The following is a 21,413-nucleotide window of genomic DNA, read 5'->3' on the forward strand; positions in this document are numbered from 1 at the left end:
TTTTGGCGATATGAGCTACGCATATCATATTTTTAGCGAGAAAAATTTGCTTGAGGAGAGTACAATTTCGAAATTTTTAGGTGAGTTGAAAAATTAACGACGGAGCCAGGAATCGAACCTGGTATCTAGAGATGCTTTGCCGGAGACTTACTCCACTAGACCACCTAGCCGCCCTGACTACACTGTCATTAATTTCTCTCATCACCTGTATTTCGAAAATTGTTTTTGTTTTCGTGTGCCATTGAATTTGTTTACATTTGAGATTCGTCGCAGAGACACATTTTAGACTTGTGTGTGAAGCTTGTTGGTATGTACACACATATGCTGTAAGTGGCTATTAATGTGAAATTAAAATTCACTTTAGCCATTTACTTTTGAACGGCTGCGCGTTCATTTTGGCGATATGAGCTACGCATATCATATTTTTAGCGAGAAAAATTTGCTTGAGGAGAGTACAATTTCGAAATTTTTAGGTGAGTTGAAAAATTAACGACGGAGCCAGGAATCGAACCTGGTATCTAGAGATGCTTTGCCGGAGACTTACTCCACTAGACCACCTAGCCGCCCTGACTACACTGTCATTAATTTCTCTCATCACCTGTATTTCGAAAATTGTTTTTGTTTTCGTGTGCCATTGAATTTGTTTACATTTGAGATTCGTCGCAGAGACACATTTTAGACTTGTGTGTGAAGCTTGTTGGTATGTACACACATATGCTGTAAGTGGCTATTAATGTGAAATTAAAATTCACTTTAGCCATTTACTTTTGAACGGCTGCGCGTTCATTTTGGCGATATGAGCTACGCATATCATATTTTTAGCGAGAAAAATTTGCTTGAGGAGAGTACAATTTCGAAATTTTTAGGTGAGTTGAAAAATTAACGACGGAGCCAGGAATCGAACCTGGTATCTAGAGATGCTTTGCCGGAGACTTACTCCACTAGACCACCTAGCCGCCCTGACTACACTGTCATTAATTTCTCTCATCACCTGTATTTCGAAAATTGTTTTTGTTTTCGTGTGCCATTGAATTTGTTTACATTTGAGATTCGTCGCAGAGACACATTTTAGACTTGTGTGTGAAGCTTGTTGGTATGTACACACATATGCTGTAAGTGGCTATTAATGTGAAATTAAAATTCACTTTAGCCATTTACTTTTGAACGGCTGCGCGTTCATTTTGGCGATATGAGCTACGCATATCATATTTTTAGCGAGAAAAATTTGCTTGAGGAGAGTACAATTTCGAAATTTTTAGGTGAGTTGAAAAATTAACGACGGAGCCAGGAATCGAACCTGGTATCTAGAGATGCTTTGCCGGAGACTTACTCCACTAGACCACCTAGCCGCCCTGACTACACTGTCATTAATTTCTCTCATCACCTGTATTTCGAAAATTGTTTTTGTTTTCGTGTGCCATTGAATTTGTTTACATTTGAGATTCGTCGCAGAGACACATTTTAGACTTGTGTGTGAAGCTTGTTGGTATGTACACACATATGCTGTAAGTGGCTATTAATGTGAAATTAAAATTCACTTTAGCCATTTACTTTTGAACGGCTGCGCGTTCATTTTGGCGATATGAGCTACGCATATCATATTTTTAGCGAGAAAAATTTGCTTGAGGAGAGTACAATTTCGAAATTTTTAGGTGAGTTGAAAAATTAACGACGGAGCCAGGAATCGAACCTGGTATCTAGAGATGCTTTGCCGGAGACTTACTCCACTAGACCACCTAGCCGCCCTGACTACACTGTCATTAATTTCTCTCATCACCTGTATTTCGAAAATTGTTTTTGTTTTCGTGTGCCATTGAATTTGTTTACATTTGAGATTCGTCGCAGAGACACATTTTAGACTTGTGTGTGAAGCTTGTTGGTATGTACACACATATGCTGTAAGTGGCTATTAATGTGAAATTAAAATTCACTTTAGCCATTTACTTTTGAACGGCTGCGCGTTCATTTTGGCGATATGAGCTACGCATATCATATTTTTAGCGAGAAAAATTTGCTTGAGGAGAGTACAATTTCGAAATTTTTAGGTGAGTTGAAAAATTAACGACGGAGCCAGGAATCGAACCTGGTATCTAGAGATGCTTTGCCGGAGACTTACTCCACTAGACCACCTAGCCGCCCTGACTACACTGTCATTAATTTCTCTCATCACCTGTATTTCGAAAATTGTTTTTGTTTTCGTGTGCCATTGAATTTGTTTACATTTGAGATTCGTCGCAGAGACACATTTTAGACTTGTGTGTGAAGCTTGTTGGTATGTACACACATATGCTGTAAGTGGCTATTAATGTGAAATTAAAATTCACTTTAGCCATTTACTTTTGAACGGCTGCGCGTTCATTTTGGCGATATGAGCTACGCATATCATATTTTTAGCGAGAAAAATTTGCTTGAGGAGAGTACAATTTCGAAATTTTTAGGTGAGTTGAAAAATTAACGACGGAGCCAGGAATCGAACCTGGTATCTAGAGATGCTTTGCCGGAGACTTACTCCACTAGACCACCTAGCCGCCCTGACTACACTGTCATTAATTTCTCTCATCACCTGTATTTCGAAAATTGTTTTTGTTTTCGTGTGCCATTGAATTTGTTTACATTTGAGATTCGTCGCAGAGACACATTTTAGACTTGTGTGTGAAGCTTGTTGGTATGTACACACATATGCTGTAAGTGGCTATTAATGTGAAATTAAAATTCACTTTAGCCATTTACTTTTGAACGGCTGCGCGTTCATTTTGGCGATATGAGCTACGCATATCATATTTTTAGCGAGAAAAATTTGCTTGAGGAGAGTACAATTTCGAAATTTTTAGGTGAGTTGAAAAATTAACGACGGAGCCAGGAATCGAACCTGGTATCTAGAGATGCTTTGCCGGAGACTTACTCCACTAGACCACCTAGCCGCCCTGACTACACTGTCATTAATTTCTCTCATCACCTGTATTTCGAAAATTGTTTTTGTTTTCGTGTGCCATTGAATTTGTTTACATTTGAGATTCGTCGCAGAGACACATTTTAGACTTGTGTGTGAAGCTTGTTGGTATGTACACACATATGCTGTAAGTGGCTATTAATGTGAAATTAAAATTCACTTTAGCCATTTACTTTTGAACGGCTGCGCGTTCATTTTGGCGATATGAGCTACGCATATCATATTTTTAGCGAGAAAAATTTGCTTGAGGAGAGTACAATTTCGAAATTTTTAGGTGAGTTGAAAAATTAACGACGGAGCCAGGAATCGAACCTGGTATCTAGAGATGCTTTGCCGGAGACTTACTCCACTAGACCACCTAGCCGCCCTGACTACACTGTCATTAATTTCTCTCATCACCTGTATTTCGAAAATTGTTTTTGTTTTCGTGTGCCATTGAATTTGTTTACATTTGAGATTCGTCGCAGAGACACATTTTAGACTTGTGTGTGAAGCTTGTTGGTATGTACACACATATGCTGTAAGTGGCTATTAATGTGAAATTAAAATTCACTTTAGCCATTTACTTTTGAACGGCTGCGCGTTCATTTTGGCGATATGAGCTACGCATATCATATTTTTAGCGAGAAAAATTTGCTTGAGGAGAGTACAATTTCGAAATTTTTAGGTGAGTTGAAAAATTAACGACGGAGCCAGGAATCGAACCTGGTATCTAGAGATGCTTTGCCGGAGACTTACTCCACTAGACCACCTAGCCGCCCTGACTACACTGTCATTAATTTCTCTCATCACCTGTATTTCGAAAATTGTTTTTGTTTTCGTGTGCCATTGAATTTGTTTACATTTGAGATTCGTCGCAGAGACACATTTTAGACTTGTGTGTGAAGCTTGTTGGTATGTACACACATATGCTGTAAGTGGCTATTAATGTGAAATTAAAATTCACTTTAGCCATTTACTTTTGAACGGCTGCGCGTTCATTTTGGCGATATGAGCTACGCATATCATATTTTTAGCGAGAAAAATTTGCTTGAGGAGAGTACAATTTCGAAATTTTTAGGTGAGTTGAAAAATTAACGACGGAGCCAGGAATCGAACCTGGTATCTAGAGATGCTTTGCCGGAGACTTACTCCACTAGACCACCTAGCCGCCCTGACTACACTGTCATTAATTTCTCTCATCACCTGTATTTCGAAAATTGTTTTTGTTTTCGTGTGCCATTGAATTTGTTTACATTTGAGATTCGTCGCAGAGACACATTTTAGACTTGTGTGTGAAGCTTGTTGGTATGTACACACATATGCTGTAAGTGGCTATTAATGTGAAATTAAAATTCACTTTAGCCATTTACTTTTGAACGGCTGCGCGTTCATTTTGGCGATATGAGCTACGCATATCATATTTTTAGCGAGAAAAATTTGCTTGAGGAGAGTACAATTTCGAAATTTTTAGGTGAGTTGAAAAATTAACGACGGAGCCAGGAATCGAACCTGGTATCTAGAGATGCTTTGCCGGAGACTTACTCCACTAGACCACCTAGCCGCCCTGACTACACTGTCATTAATTTCTCTCATCACCTGTATTTCGAAAATTGTTTTTGCTTTCGTGTGCCATTGAATTTGTTTACATTTGAGATTCGTCGCAGAGACACATTTTAGACTTGTGTGTGAAGCTTGTTGGTATGTACACACATATGCTGTAAGTGGCTATTAATGTGAAATTAAAATTCACTTTAGCCATTTACTTTTGAACGGCTGCGCGTTCATTTTGGCGATATGAGCTACGCATATCATATTTTTAGCGAGAAAAATTTGCTTGAGGAGAGTACAATTTCGAAATTTTTAGGTGAGTTGAAAAATTAACGACGGAGCCAGGAATCGAACCTGGTATCTAGAGATGCTTTGCCGGAGACTTACTCCACTAGACCACCTAGCCGCCCTGACTACACTGTCATTAATTTCTCTCATCACCTGTATTTCGAAAATTGTTTTTGTTTTCGTGTGCCATTGAATTTGTTTACATTTGAGATTCGTCGCAGAGACACATTTTAGACTTGTGTGTGAAGCTTGTATGTACACACATATGCTGTAAGTGGCTATTAATGTGAAATTAAAATTCACTTTAGCCATTTACTTTTGAACGGCTGCGCGTTCATTTTGGCGATATGAGCTACGCATATCATATTTTTAGCGAGAAAAATTTGCTTGAGGAGAGTACAAATTTCGAAATTTTTAGGTGAGTTGAAAAATTAACGACGGAGCCAGGAATCGAACCTGGTATCTAGAGATGCTTTGCCGGAGACTTACTCCACTAGACCACCTAGCCGCCCTGACTACACTGTCATTAATTTCTCTCATCACCTGTATTTCGAAATTGTTTTTGTTTTCGTGTGCCATTGAATTTGTTTACATTTGAGATTCGTCGCAGAGACACATTTTAGACTTGTGTGTGAAGCTTGTTGGTATGTACACACATATGCTGTAAGTGGCTATTAATGTGAAATTAAAATTCACTTTAGCCATTTACTTTTGAACGGCTGCGCGTTCATTTTGGCGATATGAGCTACGCATATCATATTTTTAGCGAGAAAAATTTGCTTGAGGAGAGTACAAATTTCGAAATTTTTAGGTGAGTTGAAAAATTAACGACGGAGCCAGGAATCGAACCTGGTATCTAGAGATGCTTTGCCGGAGACTTACTCCACTAGACCACCTAGCCGCCCTGACTACACTGTCATTAATTTCTCTCATCACCTGTATTTCGAAATTGTTTTTGTTTTCGTGTGCCATTGAATTTGTTTACATTTGAGATTCGTCGCAGAGACACATTTTAGACTTGTGTGTGAAGCTTGTTGGTATGTACACACATATGCTGTAAGTGGCTATTAATGTGAAATTAAAATTCACTTTAGCCATTTACTTTTGAACGGCTGCGCGTTCATTTTGGCGATATGAGCTACGCATATCATATTTTTAGCGAGAAAAATTTGCTTGAGGAGAGTACAAATTTCGAAATTTTTAGGTGAGTTGAAAAATTAACGACGGAGCCAGGAATCGAACCTGGTATCTAGAGATGCTTTGCCGGAGACTTACTCCACTAGACCACCTAGCCGCCCTGACTACACTGTCATTAATTTCTCTCATCACCTGTATTTCGAAATTGTTTTTGTTTTCGTGTGCCATTGAATTTGTTTACATTTGAGATTCGTCGCAGAGACACATTTTAGACTTGTGTGTGAAGCTTGTTGGTATGTACACACATATGCTGTAAGTGGCTATTAATGTGAAATTAAAATTCACTTTAGCCATTTACTTTTGAACGGCTGCGCGTTCATTTTGGCGATATGAGCTACGCATATCATATTTTTAGCGAGAAAAATTTGCTTGAGGAGAGTACAAATTTCGAAATTTTTAGGTGAGTTGAAAAATTAACGACGGAGCCAGGAATCGAACCTGGTATCTAGAGATGCTTTGCCGGAGACTTACTCCACTAGACCACCTAGCCGCCCTGACTACACTGTCATTAATTTCTCTCATCACCTGTATTTCGAAAATTGTTTTTGTTTTCGTGTGCCATTGAATTTGTTTACATTTGAGATTCGTCGCAGAGACACATTTTAGACTTGTGTGTGAAGCTTGTTGGTATGTACACACATATGCTGTAAGTGGCTATTAATGTGAAATTAAAATTCACTTGTTTGTTCGTTGGTGAGAGAGAAGTGCGCGGTTCATTTTGGCGATATGAGCTACGCATATCATATTTTTAGCGAGAAAAATTTGCTTGAGGGAGAGTACAAATTTCGAAATTTTTAGGTGAGTTGAAAAATTAACGACGGAGCCAGGAATCGAACCTGGTATCTAGAGATGCTTTGCCGGAGACTTACTCCACTAGACCACCTAGCCGCCCTGACTACACTGTCATTAATTTCTCTCATCACCTGTATTTCGAAAATTGTTTTTGTTTTCGTGTGCCATTGAATTTGTTTACATTTGAGATTCGTCGCAGAGACACATTTTAGACTTGTGTGTGAAGCTTGTTGGTATGTACACACATATGCTGTAAGTGGCTATTAATGTGAAATTAAAATTCACTTTAGCCATTTACTTTTGAACGGCTGCGCGTTCATTTTGGCGATATGAGCTACGCATATCATATTTTTAGCGAGAAAAATTTGCTTGAGGAGAGTACAAATTTCGAAATTTTTAGGTGAGTTGAAAAATTAACGACGGAGCCAGGAATCGAACCTGGTATCTAGAGATGCTTTGCCGGAGACTTACTCCACTAGACCACCTAGCCGCCCTGACTACACTGTCATTAATTTCTCTCATCACCTGTATTTCGAAATTGTTTTTGTTTTCGTGTGCCATTGAATTTGTTTACATTTGAGATTCGTCGCAGAGACACATTTTAGACTTGTGTGTGAAGCTTGTTGGTATGTACACACATATGCTGTAAGTGGCTATTAATGTGAAATTAAAATTCACTTTAGCCATTTACTTTTGAACGGCTGCGCGTTCATTTTGGCGATATGAGCTACGCATATCATATTTTTAGCGAGAAAAATTTGCTTGAGGAGAGTACAAATTTCGAAATTTTTAGGTGAGTTGAAAAATTAACGACGGAGCCAGGAATCGAACCTGGTATCTAGAGATGCTTTGCCGGAGACTTACTCCACTAGACCACCTAGCCGCCCTGACTACACTGTCATTAATTTCTCTCATCACCTGTATTTCGAAAATTGTTTTTGTTTTCGTGTGCCATTGAATTTGTTTACATTTGAGATTCGTCGCAGAGACACATTTTAGACTTGTGTGTGAAGCTTGTTGGTATGTACACACATATGCTGTAAGTGGCTATTAATGTGAAATTAAAATTCACTTTAGCCATTTACTTTTGAACGGCTGCGCGTTCATTTTGGCGATATGAGCTACGCATATCATATTTTTAGCGAGAAAAATTTGCTTGAGGAGAGTACAAATTTCGAAATTTTTAGGTGAGTTGAAAAATTAACGACGGAGCCAGGAATCGAACCTGGTATCTAGAGATGCTTTGCCGGAGACTTACTCCACTAGACCACCTAGCCGCCCTGACTACACTGTCATTAATTTCTCTCATCACCTGTATTTCGAAATTGTTTTTGTTTTCGTGTGCCATTGAATTTGTTTACATTTGAGATTCGTCGCAGAGACACATTTTAGACTTGTGTGTGAAGCTTGTTGGTATGTACACACATATGCTGTAAGTGGCTATTAATGTGAAATTAAAATTCACTTTAGCCATTTACTTTTGAACGGCTGCGCGTTCATTTTGGCGATATGAGCTACGCATATCATATTTTTAGCGAGAAAAATTTGCTTGAGGAGAGTACAATTTCGAAATTTTTAGGTGAGTTGAAAAATTAACGACGGAGCCAGGAATCGAACCTGGTATCTAGAGATGCTTTGCCGGAGACTTACTCCACTAGACCACCTAGCCGCCCTGACTACACTGTCATTAATTTCTCTCATCACCTGTATTTCGAAATTGTTTTTGTTTTCGTGTGCCATTGAATTTGTTTACATTTGAGATTCGTCGCAGAGACACATTTTAGACTTGTGTGTGAAGCTTGTTGGTATGTACACACATATGCTGTAAGTGGCTATTAATGTGAAATTAAAATTCACTTTAGCCATTTACTTTTGAACGGCTGCGCGTTCATTTTGGCGATATGAGCTACGCATATCATATTTTTAGCGAGAAAAATTTGCTTGAGGAGAGTACAAATTTCGAAATTTTTAGGTGAGTTGAAAAATTAACGACGGAGCCAGGAATCGAACCTGGTATCTAGAGATGCTTTGCCGGAGACTTACTCCACTAGACCACCTAGCCGCCCTGACTACACTGTCATTAATTTCTCTCATCACCTGTATTTCGAAATTGTTTTTGTTTTCGTGTGCCATTGAATTTGTTTACATTTGAGATTCGTCGCAGAGACACATTTTAGACTTGTGTGTGAAGCTTGTTGGTATGTACACACATATGCTGTAAGTGGCTATTAATGTGAAATTAAAATTCACTTTAGCCATTTACTTTTGAACGGCTGCGCGTTCATTTTGGCGATATGAGCTACGCATATCATATTTTTAGCGAGAAAAATTTGCTTGAGGAGAGTACAAATTTCGAAATTTTTAGGTGAGTTGAAAAATTAACGACGGAGCCAGGAATCGAACCTGGTATCTAGAGATGCTTTGCCGGAGACTTACTCCACTAGACCACCTAGCCGCCCTGACTACACTGTCATTAATTTCTCTCATCACCTGTATTTCGAAATTGTTTTTGTTTTCGTGTGCCATTGAATTTGTTTACATTTGAGATTCGTCGCAGAGACACATTTTAGACTTGTGTGTGAAGCTTGTTGGTATGTACACACATATGCTGTAAGTGGCTATTAATGTGAAATTAAAATTCACTTTAGCCATTTACTTTTGAACGGCTGCGCGTTCATTTTGGCGATATGAGCTACGCATATCATATTTTTAGCGAGAAAAATTTGCTTGAGGAGAGTACAATTTCGAAATTTTTAGGTGAGTTGAAAAATTAACGACGGAGCCAGGAATCGAACCTGGTATCTAGAGATGCTTTGCCGGAGACTTACTCCACTAGACCACCTAGCCGCCCTGACTACACTGTCATTAATTTCTCTCATCACCTGTATTTCGAAAATTGTTTTTGTTTTCGTGTGCCATTGAATTTGTTTACATTTGAGATTCGTCGCAGAGACACATTTTAGACTTGTGTGTGAAGCTTGTTGGTATGTACACACATATGCTGTAAGTGGCTATTAATGTGAAATTAAAATTCACTTTAGCCATTTACTTTTGAACGGTCTGCGCGTTCATTTTGGCGATATGAGCTACGCATATCATATTTTTAGCGAGAAAAATTTGCTTGAGGAGAGTACAATTTCGAAATTTTTAGGTGAGTTGAAAAATTAACGACGGAGCCAGGAATCGAACCTGGTATCTAGAGATGCTTTGCCGGAGACTTACTCCACTAGACCACCTAGCCGCCCTGACTACACTGTCATTAATTTCTCTCATCACCTGTATTTCGAAAATTGTTTTTGTTTTCGTGTGCCATTGAATTTGTTTACATTTGAGATTCGTCGCAGAGACACATTTTAGACTTGTGTGTGAAGCTTGTTGGTATGTACACACATATGCTGTAAGTGGCTATTAATGTGAAATTAAAATTCACTTTAGCCATTTACTTTTGAACGGCTGCGCGTTCATTTTGGCGATATGAGCTACGCATATCATATTTTTAGCGAGAAAAATTTGCTTGAGGAGAGTACAATTTCGAAATTTTTAGGTGAGTTGAAAAATTAACGACGGAGCCAGGAATCGAACCTGGTATCTAGAGATGCTTTGCCGGAGACTTACTCCACTAGACCACCTAGCCGCCCTGACTACACTGTCATTAATTTCTCTCATCACCTGTATTTCGAAATTGTTTTTGTTTTCGTGTGCCATTGAATTTGTTTACATTTGAGATTCGTCGCAGAGACACATTTTAGACTTGTGTGTGAAGCTTGTTGGTATGTACACACATATGCTGTAAGTGGCTATTAATGTGAAATTAAAATTCACTTTAGCCATTTACTTTTGAACGGCTGCGCGTTCATTTTGGCGATATGAGCTACGCATATCATATTTTTAGCGAGAAAAATTTGCTTGAGGAGAGTACAATTTCGAAATTTTTAGGTGAGTTGAAAAATTAACGACGGAGCCAGGAATCGAACCTGGTATCTAGAGATGCTTTGCCGGAGACTTACTCCACTAGACCACCTAGCCGCCCTGACTACACTGTCATTAATTTCTCTCATCACCTGTATTTCGAAATTGTTTTTGTTTTCGTGTGCCATTGAATTTGTTTACATTTGAGATTCGTCGCAGAGACACATTTTAGACTTGTGTGTGAAGCTTGTTGGTATGTACACACATATGCTGTAAGTGGCTATTAATGTGAAATTAAAATTCACTTTAGCCATTTACTTTTGAACGGCTGCGCGTTCATTTTGGCGATATGAGCTACGCATATCATATTTTTAGCGAGAAAAATTTGCTTGAGGAGAGTACAATTTCGAAATTTTTAGGTGAGTTGAAAAATTAACGACGGAGCCAGGAATCGAACCTGGTATCTAGAGATGCTTTGCCGGAGACTTACTCCACTAGACCACCTAGCCGCCCTGACTACACTGTCATTAATTTCTCTCATCACCTGTATTTCGAAATTGTTTTTGTTTTCGTGTGCCATTGAATTTGTTTACATTTGAGATTCGTCGCAGAGACACATTTTAGACTTGTGTGTGAAGCTTGTTGGTATGTACACACATATGCTGTAAGTGGCTATTAATGTGAAATTAAAATTCACTTTAGCCATTTACTTTTGAACGGCTGCGCGTTCATTTTGGCGATATGAGCTACGCATATCATATTTTTAGCGAGAAAAATTTGCTTGAGGAGAGTACAATTTCGAAATTTTTAGGTGAGTTGAAAAATTAACGACGGAGCCAGGAATCGAACCTGGTATCTAGAGATGCTTTGCCGGAGACTTACTCCACTAGACCACCTAGCCGCCCTGACTACACTGTCATTAATTTCTCTCATCACCTGTATTTCGAAATTGTTTTTGTTTTCGTGTGCCATTGAATTTGTTTACATTTGAGATTCGTCGCAGAGACACATTTTAGACTTGTGTGTGAAGCTTGTTGGTATGTACACACATGCTGTAAGTGGCTATTAATGTGAAATTAAAATTCACTTTAGCCATTTACTTTTGAACGGCTGCGCGTTCATTTTGGCGATATGAGCTACGCATATCATATTTTTAGCGAGAAAAATTTGCTTGAGGAGAGTACAAATTTCGAAATTTTTAGGTGAGTTGAAAAATTAACGACGGAGCCAGGAATCGAACCTGGTATCTAGAGATGCTTTGCCGGAGACTTACTCCACTAGACCACCTAGCCGCCCTGACTACACTGTCATTAATTTCTCTCATCACCTGTATTTCGAAATTGTTTTTGTTTTCGTGTGCCATTGAATTTGTTTACATTTGAGATTCGTCGCAGAGACACATTTTAGACTTGTGTGTGAAGCTTGTTGGTATGTACACACATATGCTGTAAGTGGCTATTAATGTGAAATTAAAATTCACTTTAGCCATTTACTTTTGAACGGCTGCGCGTTCATTTTGGCGATATGAGCTACGCATATCATATTTTTAGCGAGAAAAATTTGCTTGAGGAGAGTACAAATTTCGAAATTTTTAGGTGAGTTGAAAAATTAACGACGGAGCCAGGAATCGAACCTGGTATCTAGAGATGCTTTGCCGGAGACTTACTCCACTAGACCACCTAGCCGCCCTGACTACACTGTCATTAATTTCTCTCATCACCTGTATTTCGAAATTGTTTTTGTTTTCGTGTGCCATTGAATTTGTTTACATTTGAGATTCGTCGCAGAGACACATTTTAGACTTGTGTGTGAAGCTTGTTGGTATGTACACACATATGCTGTAAGTGGCTATTAATGTGAAATTAAAATTCACTTTAGCCATTTACTTTTGAACGGCTGCGCGTTCATTTTGGCGATATGAGCTACGCATATCATATTTTTAGCGAGAAAAATTTGCTTGAGGAGAGTACAAATTTCGAAATTTTTAGGTGAGTTGAAAAATTAACGACGGAGCCAGGAATCGAACCTGGTATCTAGAGATGCTTTGCCGGAGACTTACTCCACTAGACCACCTAGCCGCCCTGACTACACTGTCATTAATTTCTCTCATCACCTGTATTTCGAAATTGTTTTTGTTTTCGTGTGCCATTGAATTTGTTTACATTTGAGATTCGTCGCAGAGACACATTTTAGACTTGTGTGTGAAGCTTGTTGGTATGTACACACATATGCTGTAAGTGGCTATTAATGTGAAATTAAAATTCACTTTAGCCATTTACTTTTGAACGGCTGCGCGTTCATTTTGGCGATATGAGCTACGCATATCATATTTTTAGCGAGAAAAATTTGCTTGAGGAGAGTACAAATTTCGAAATTTTTAGGTGAGTTGAAAAATTAACGACGGAGCCAGGAATCGAACCTGGTATCTAGAGATGCTTTGCCGGAGACTTACTCCACTAGACCACCTAGCCGCCCTGACTACACTGTCATTAATTTCTCTCATCACCTGTATTTCGAAATTGTTTTTGTTTTCGTGTGCCATTGAATTTGTTTACATTTGAGATTCGTCGCAGAGACACATTTTAGACTTGTGTGTGAAGCTTGTTGGTATGTACACACATATGCTGTAAGTGGCTATTAATGTGAAATTAAAATTCACTTTAGCCATTTACTTTTGAACGGCTGCGCGTTCATTTTGGCGATATGAGCTACGCATATCATATTTTTAGCGAGAAAAATTTGCTTGAGGAGAGTACAAATTTCGAAATTTTTAGGTGAGTTGAAAAATTAACGACGGAGCCAGGAATCGAACCTGGTATCTAGAGATGCTTTGCCGGAGACTTACTCCACTAGACCACCTAGCCGCCCTGACTACACTGTCATTAATTTCTCTCATCACCTGTATTTCGAAATTGTTTTTGTTTTCGTGTGTCATTGAATTTGTTTACATTTGAGATTCGTCGCAGAGACACATTTTAGACTTGTGTGTGAAGCTTGTTGGTATGTACATACATATGCTGTAAGTGGCTATTAATGTGAAATTAAAATTCACTTTAGCCATTTACTTTTGAACGGCTGCGCGTTCATTTTGGCGATATGAGCTACGCATATCATATTTTTAGCGAGAAAAATTTGCTTGAGGAGAGTACAAATTTCGAAATTTTTAGGTGAGTTGAAAAATTAACGACGGAGCCAGGAATCGAACCTGGTATCTAGAGATGCTTTGCCGGAGACTTACTCCACTAGACCACCTAGCCGCCCTGACTACACTGTCATTAATTTCTCTCATCACCTGTATTTCGAAATTGTTTTTGTTTTCGTGTGCCATTGAATTTGTTTACATTCGAGATTCGTCGCAGAGACACATTTTAGACTTGTGTGTGAAGCTTGTTGGTATGTACACACATATGCTGTAAGTGGCTATTAATGTGAAATTAAAATTCACTTTAGCCATTTACTTTTGAACGGCTGTGCGTTCATTTTGGCGATATGAGCTACGCATATCATATTTTTAGCGAGAAAAATTTGCTTGAGGAGAGTACAAATTTCGAAATTTTTAGGTGAGTTGAAAAATTAACGACGGAGCCAGGAATCGAACCTGGTATCTAGAGATGCTTTGCCGGAGACTTACTCCACTAGACCACCTAGCCGCCCTGACTACACTGTCATTAATTTCTCTCATCACCTGTATTTCGAAATTGTTTTTGTTTTCGTGTGCCATTGAATTTGTTTACATTTGAGATTCGTCGCAGAGACACATTTTAGACTTGTGTGTGAAGCTTGTTGGTATGTACACACATATGCTGTAAGTGGCTATTAATGTGAAATTAAAATTCACTTCAGCCATTTACTTTTGAACGGCTGCGCGTTCATTTTGGCGATATGAGCTACGCATATCATATTTTTAGCGAGAAAAATTTGCTTGAGGAGAGTACAAATTTCGAAATTTTTAGGTGAGTTGAAAAATTAACGACGGAGCCAGGAATCGAACCTGGTATCTAGAGATGCTTTGCCGGAGACTTACTCCACTAGACCACCTAGCCGCCCTGACTACACTGTCATTAATTTCTCTCATCACCTGTATTTCGAAATTGTTTTTGTTTTCGTGTGCCATTGAATTTGTTTACATTTGAGATTCGTCGCAGAGACACATTTTAGACTTGTGTGTGAAGCTTGTTGGTATGTACACACATATGCTGTAAGTGGCTATTAATGTGAAATTAAAATTCACTTTAGCCATTTACTTTTGAACGGCTGCGCGTTCATTTTGGCGATATGAGCTACGCATATCATATTTTTAGCGAGAAAAATTTGCTTGAGGAGAGTACAAATTTCGAAATTTTTAGGTGAGTTGAAAAATTAACGACGGAGCCAGGAATCGAACCTGGTATCTAGAGATGCTTTGCCGGAGACTTACTCCACTAGACCACCTAGCCGCCCTGACTACACTGTCATTAATTTCTCTCATCACCTGTATTTCGAAATTGTTTTTGTTTTCGTGTGCCATTGAATTTGTTTACATTTGAGATTCGTCGCAGAGACACATTTTAGACTTGTGTGTGAAGCTTGTTGGTATGTACACACATATGCTGTAAGTGGCTATTAATGTGAAATTAAAATTCACTTTAGCCATTTACTTTTGAACGGCTGCGCGTTCATTTTGGCGATATGAGCTACGCATATCATATTTTTAGCGAGAAAAATTTGCTTGAGGAGAGTACAAATTTCGAAATTTTTAGGTGAGTTGAAAAATTAACGACGGAGCCAGGAATCGAACCTGGTATCTAGAGATGCTTTGCCGGAGACTTACTCCACTAGACCACCTAGCCGCCCTGACTACACTGTCATTAATTTCTCTCATCACCTGTATTTCGAAATTGTTTTTGTTTTCGTGTGCCATTGAATTTGTTTACATTTGAGATTCGTCGCAGAGACACATTTTAGACTTGTGTGTGAAGCTTGTTGGTATGTACACACATATGCTGTAAGTGGCTATTAATGTGAAATTAAAATTCACTTTAGCCATTTACTTTTGAACGGCTGCGCGTTCATTTTGGCGATATGAGCTACGCATATCATATTTTTAGCGAGAAAAATTTGCTTGAGGAGAGTACAAATTTCGAAATTTTTAGGTGAGTTGAAAAATTAACGACGGAGCCAGGAATCGAACCTGGTATCTAGAGATGCTTTGCCGGAGACTTACTCCACTAGACCACCTAGCCGCCCTGACTACACTGTCATTAATTTCTCTCATCACCTGTATTTCGAAATTGTTTTTGTTTTCGTGTGCCATTGAATTTGTTTACATTTGAGATTCGTCGCAGAGACACATTTTAGACTTGTGTGTGAAGCTTGTTGGTATGTACACACATATGCTGTAAGTGGCTATTAATGTGAAATTAAAATTCACTTTAGCCATTTACTTTTGAACGGCTGCGCGTTCATTTTGGCGATATGAGCTACGCATATCATATTTTTAGCGAGAAAAATTTGCTTGAGGAGAGTACAAATTTCGAAATTTTTAGGTGAGTTGAAAAATTAACGACGGAGCCAGGAATCGAACCTGGTATCTAGAGATGCTTTGCCGGAGACTTACTCCACTAGACCACCTAGCCGCCCTGACTACACTGTCATTAATTTCTCTCATCACCTGTATTTCGAAATTGTTTTTGTTTTCGTGTGCCATTGAATTTGTTTACATTTGAGATTCGTCGCAGAGACACATTTTAGACTTGTGTGTGAAGCTTGTTGGTATGTACACACATATGCTGTAAGTGGCTATTAATGTGAAATTAAAATTCACTTTAGCCATTTACTTTTGAACGGCTGCGCGTTCATTTTGGCGATATGAGCTACGCATATCATATTTTTAGCGAGAAAAATTTGCTTGAGGAGAGTACAAATTTCGAAATTTTTAGGTGAGTTGAAAAATTAACGACGGAGCCAGGAATCGAACCTGGTATCTAGAGATGCTTTGCCGGAGACTTACTCCACTAGACCACCTAGCCGCCCTGACTACACTGTCATTAATTTCTCTCATCACCTGTATTTCGAAATTGTTTTTGTTTTCGTGTGCCATTGAATTTGTTTACATTTGAGATTCGTCGCAGAGACACATTTTAGACTTGTGTGTGAAGCTTGTTGGTATGTACACACATATGCTGTAAGTGGCTATTAATGTGAAATTAAAATTCACTTTAGCCATTTACTTTTGAACGGCTGCGCGTTCATTTTGGCGATATGAGCTACGCATATCATATTTTTAGCGAGAAAAATTTGCTTGAGGAGAGTACAAATTTCGAAATTTTTAGGTGAGTTGAAAAATTAACGACGGAGCCAGGAATCGAACCTGGTATCTAGAGATGCTTTGCCGGAGACTTACTCCACTAGACCACCTAGCCGCCCTGACTACACTGTCATTAATTTCTCTCATCACCTGTATTTCGAAATTGTTTTTGTTTTCGTGTGCCATTGAATTTGTTTACATTTGAGATTCGTCGCAGAGACACATTTTAGACTTGTGTGTGAAGCTTGTTGGTATGTACACACATATGCTGTAAGTGGCTATTAATGTGAAATTAAAATTCACTTTAGCCATTTACTTTTGAACGGCTGCGCGTTCATTTTGGCGATATGAGCTACGCATATCATATTTTTAGCGAGAAAAATTTGCTTGAGGAGAGTACAAATTTCGAAATTTTTAGGTGAGTTGAAAAATTAACGACGGAGCCAGGAATCGAACCTGGTATCTAGAGATGCTTTGCCGGAGACTTACTCCACTAGACCACCTAGCCGCCCTGACTACACTGTCATTAATTTCTCTCATCACCTGTATTTCGAAATTGTTTTTGTTTTCGTGTGCCATTGAATTTGTTTACATTTGAGATTCGTCGCAGAGACACATTTTAGACTTGTGTGTGAAGCTTGTTGGTATGTACACACATATGCTGTAAGTGGCTATTAATGTGAAATTAAAATTCACTTTAGCCATTTACTTTTGAACGGCTGCGCGTTCATTTTGGCGATATGAGCTACGCATATCATATTTTTAGCGAGAAAAATTTGCTTGAGGAGAGTACAAATTTCGAAATTTTTAGGTGAGTTGAAAAATTAACGACGGAGCCAGGAATCGAACCTGGTATCTAGAGATGCTTTGCCGGAGACTTACTCCACTAGACCACCTAGCCGCCCTGACTACACTGTCATTAATTTCTCTCATCACCTGTATTTCGAAATTGTTTTTGTTTTCGTGTGCCATTGAATTTGTTTACATTTGAGATTCGTCGCAGAGACACATTTTAGACTTGTGTGTGAAGCTTGTTGGTATGTACATACATATGCTGTAAGTGGCTATTAATGTGAAATTAAAATTCACTTTAGCCATTTACTTTTGAACGGCTGCGCGTTCATTTTGGCGATATGAGCTACGCATATCATATTTTTAGCGAGAAAAATTTGCTTGAGGAGAGTACAAATTTCGAAATTTTTAGGTGAGTTGAAAAATTAACGACGGAGCCAGGAATCGAACCTGGTATCTAGAGATGCTTTGCCGGAGACTTACTCCACTAGACCACCTAGCCGCCCTGACTACACTGTCATTAATTTCTCTCATCACCTGTATTTCGAAATTGTTTTTGTTTTCGTGTGCCATTGAATTTGTTTACATTTGAGATTCGTCGCAGAGACACATTTTAGACTTGTGTGTGAAGCTTGTTGGTATGTACACACATATGCTGTAAGTGGCTATTAATGTGAAATTAAAATTCACTTTAGCCATTTACTTTTGAACGGCTGTGCGTTCATTTTGGCGATATGAGCTACGCATATCATATTTTTAGCGAGAAAAATTTGCTTGAGGAGAGTACAAATTTCGAAATTTTTAGGTGAGTTGAAAAATTAACGACGGAGCCAGGAATCGAACCTGGTATCTAGAGATGCTTTGCCGGAGACTTACTCCACTAGACCACCTAGCCGCCCTGACTACACTGTCATTAATTTCTCTCATCACCTGTATTTCGAAATTGTTTTTGTTTTCGTGTGCCATTGAATTTGTTTACATTTGAGATTCGTCGCAGAGACACATTTTAGACTTGTGTGTGAAGCTTGTTGGTATGTACACACATATGCTGTAAGTGGCTATTAATGTGAAATTAAAATTCACTTTAGCCATTTACTTTTGAACGGCTGCGCGTTCATTTTGGCGATATGAGCTACGCATATCATATTTTTAGCGAGAAAAATTTGCTTGAGGAGAGTACAAATTTCGAAATTTTTAGGTGAGTTGAAAAATTAACGACGGAGCCAGGAATCGAACCTGGTATCTAGAGATGCTTTGCCGGAGACTTACTCCACTAGACCACCTAGCCGCCCTGACTACACTGTCATTAATTTCTCTCATCACCTGTATTTCGAAATTGTTTTTGTTTTCGTGTGCCATTGAATTTGTTTACATTTGAGATTCGTCGCAGAGACACATTTTAGACTTGTGTGTGAAGCTTGTTGGTATGTACACACATATGCTGTAAGTGGCTATTAATGTGAAATTAAAATTCACTTTAGCCATTTACTTTTGAACGGCTGCGCGTTCATTTTGGCGATATGAGCTACGCATATCATATTTTTAGCGAGAAAAATTTGCTTGAGGAGAGTACAAATTTCGAAATTTTTAGGTGAGTTGAAAAATTAACGACGGAGCCAGGAATCGAACCTGGTATCTAGAGATGCTTTGCCGGAGACTTACTCCACTAGACCACCTAGCCTCCCTGACTACACTGTCATTAATTTCTCTCATCACCTGTATTTCGAAATTGTTTTTGTTTTCGTGTGCCATTGAATTTGTTTACATTTGAGATTCGTCGCAGAGACACATTTTAGACTTGTGTGTGAAGCTTGTTGGTATGTACACACATATGCTGTAAGTGGCTATTAATGTGAAATTAAAATTCACTTTAGCCATTTACTTTTGAACGGCTGCGCGTTCATTTTGGCGATATGAGCTACGCATATCATATTTTTAGCGAGAAAAATTTGCTTGAGGAGAGTACAAATTTCGAAATTTTTAGGTGAGTTGAAAAATTAACGACGGAGCCAGGAATCGAACCTGGTATCTAGAGATGCTTTGCCGGAGACTTACTCCACTAGACCACCTAGCCGCCCTGACTACACTGTCATTAATTTCTCTCATCACCTGTATTTCGAAATTGTTTTTGTTTTCGTGTGCCATTGAATTTGTTTACATTTGAGATTCGTCGCAGAGACACATTTTAGACTTGTGTGTGAAGCTTGTTGGTATGTACACACATATGCTGTAAGTGGCTATTAATGTGAAATTAAAATTCACTTTAGCCATTTACTTTTGAACGGCTGCGCGTTCATTTTGGCGATATGAGCTACGCATATCATATTTTTAGCGAGAAAAATTTGCTTGAGGAGAGTACAAATTTCGAAATTTTTAGGTGAGTTGAAAAATTAACGACGGAGCCAGGAATCGAACCTGGTATCTAGAGATGCTTTGCCGGAGACTTACTCCACTAGACCACCTAGCCGCCCTGACTACACTGTCATTAATTTCTCTCATCACCTGTATTTCGAAATTGTTTTTGTTTTCGTGTGCCATTGAATTTGTTTACATTTGAGATTCGTCGCAGAGACACATTTTAGACTTGTGTGTGAAGCTTGTTGGTATGTACACACATATGCTGTAAGTGGCTATTAATGTGAAATTAAAATTCACTTTAGCCATTTACTTTTGAACGGCTGCGCGTTCATTTTGGCGATATGAGCTACGCATATCATATTTTTAGCGAGAAAAATTTGCTTGAGGAGAGTACAAATTTCGAAATTTTTAGGTGAGTTGAAAAATTAACGACGGAGCCAGGAATCGAACCTGGTATCTAGAGATGCTTTGCCGGAGACTTACTCCACTAGACCACCTAGCCGCCCTGACTACACTGTCATTAATTTCTCTCATCACCTGTATTTCGAAATTGTTTTTGTTTTCGTGTGCCATTGAATTTGTTTACATTTGAGATTCGTCGCAGAGACACATTTTAGACTTGTGTGTGAAGCTTGTTGGTATGTACACACATATGCTGTAAGTGGCTATTAATGTGAAATTAAAATTCACTTTAGCCATTTACTTTTGAACGGCTGCGCGTTCATTTTGGCGATATGAGCTACGCATATCATATTTTTAGCGAGAAAAATTTGCTTGAGGAGAGTACAAATTTCGAAATTTTTAGGTGAGTTGAAAAATTAACGACGGAGCCAGGAATCGAACCTGGTATCTAGAGATGCTTTGCCGGAGACTTACTCCACTAGACCACCTAGCCGCCCTGACTACACTGTCATTAATTTCTCTCATCACCTGTATTTCGAAATTGTTTTTGTTTTCGTGTGCCATTGAATTTGTTTACATTTGAGATTCGTCGCAGAGACACATTTTAGACTTGTGTGTGAAGCTTGTTGGTATGTACACACATATGCTGTAAGTGGCTATTAATGTGAAATTAAAATTCACTTTAGCCATTTACTTTTGAACGGCTGCGCGTTCATTTTGGCGATATGAGCTACGCATATCATATTTTTAGCGAGAAAAATTTGCTTGAGGAGAGTACAAATTTCGAAATTTTTAGGTGAGTTGAAAAATTAACGACGGAGCCAGGAATCGAACCTGGTATCTAGAGATGCTTTGCCGGAGACTTACTCCACTAGACCACCTAGCCGCCCTGACTACACTGTCATTAAT

The sequence above is a fragment of the Neodiprion lecontei genome, unplaced genomic scaffold, assembly GCF_021901455.1.
Source record: "Neodiprion lecontei isolate iyNeoLeco1 unplaced genomic scaffold, iyNeoLeco1.1 ptg000107l, whole genome shotgun sequence".
NCBI lineage: Eukaryota > Metazoa > Arthropoda > Insecta > Hymenoptera > Diprionidae > Neodiprion > Neodiprion lecontei.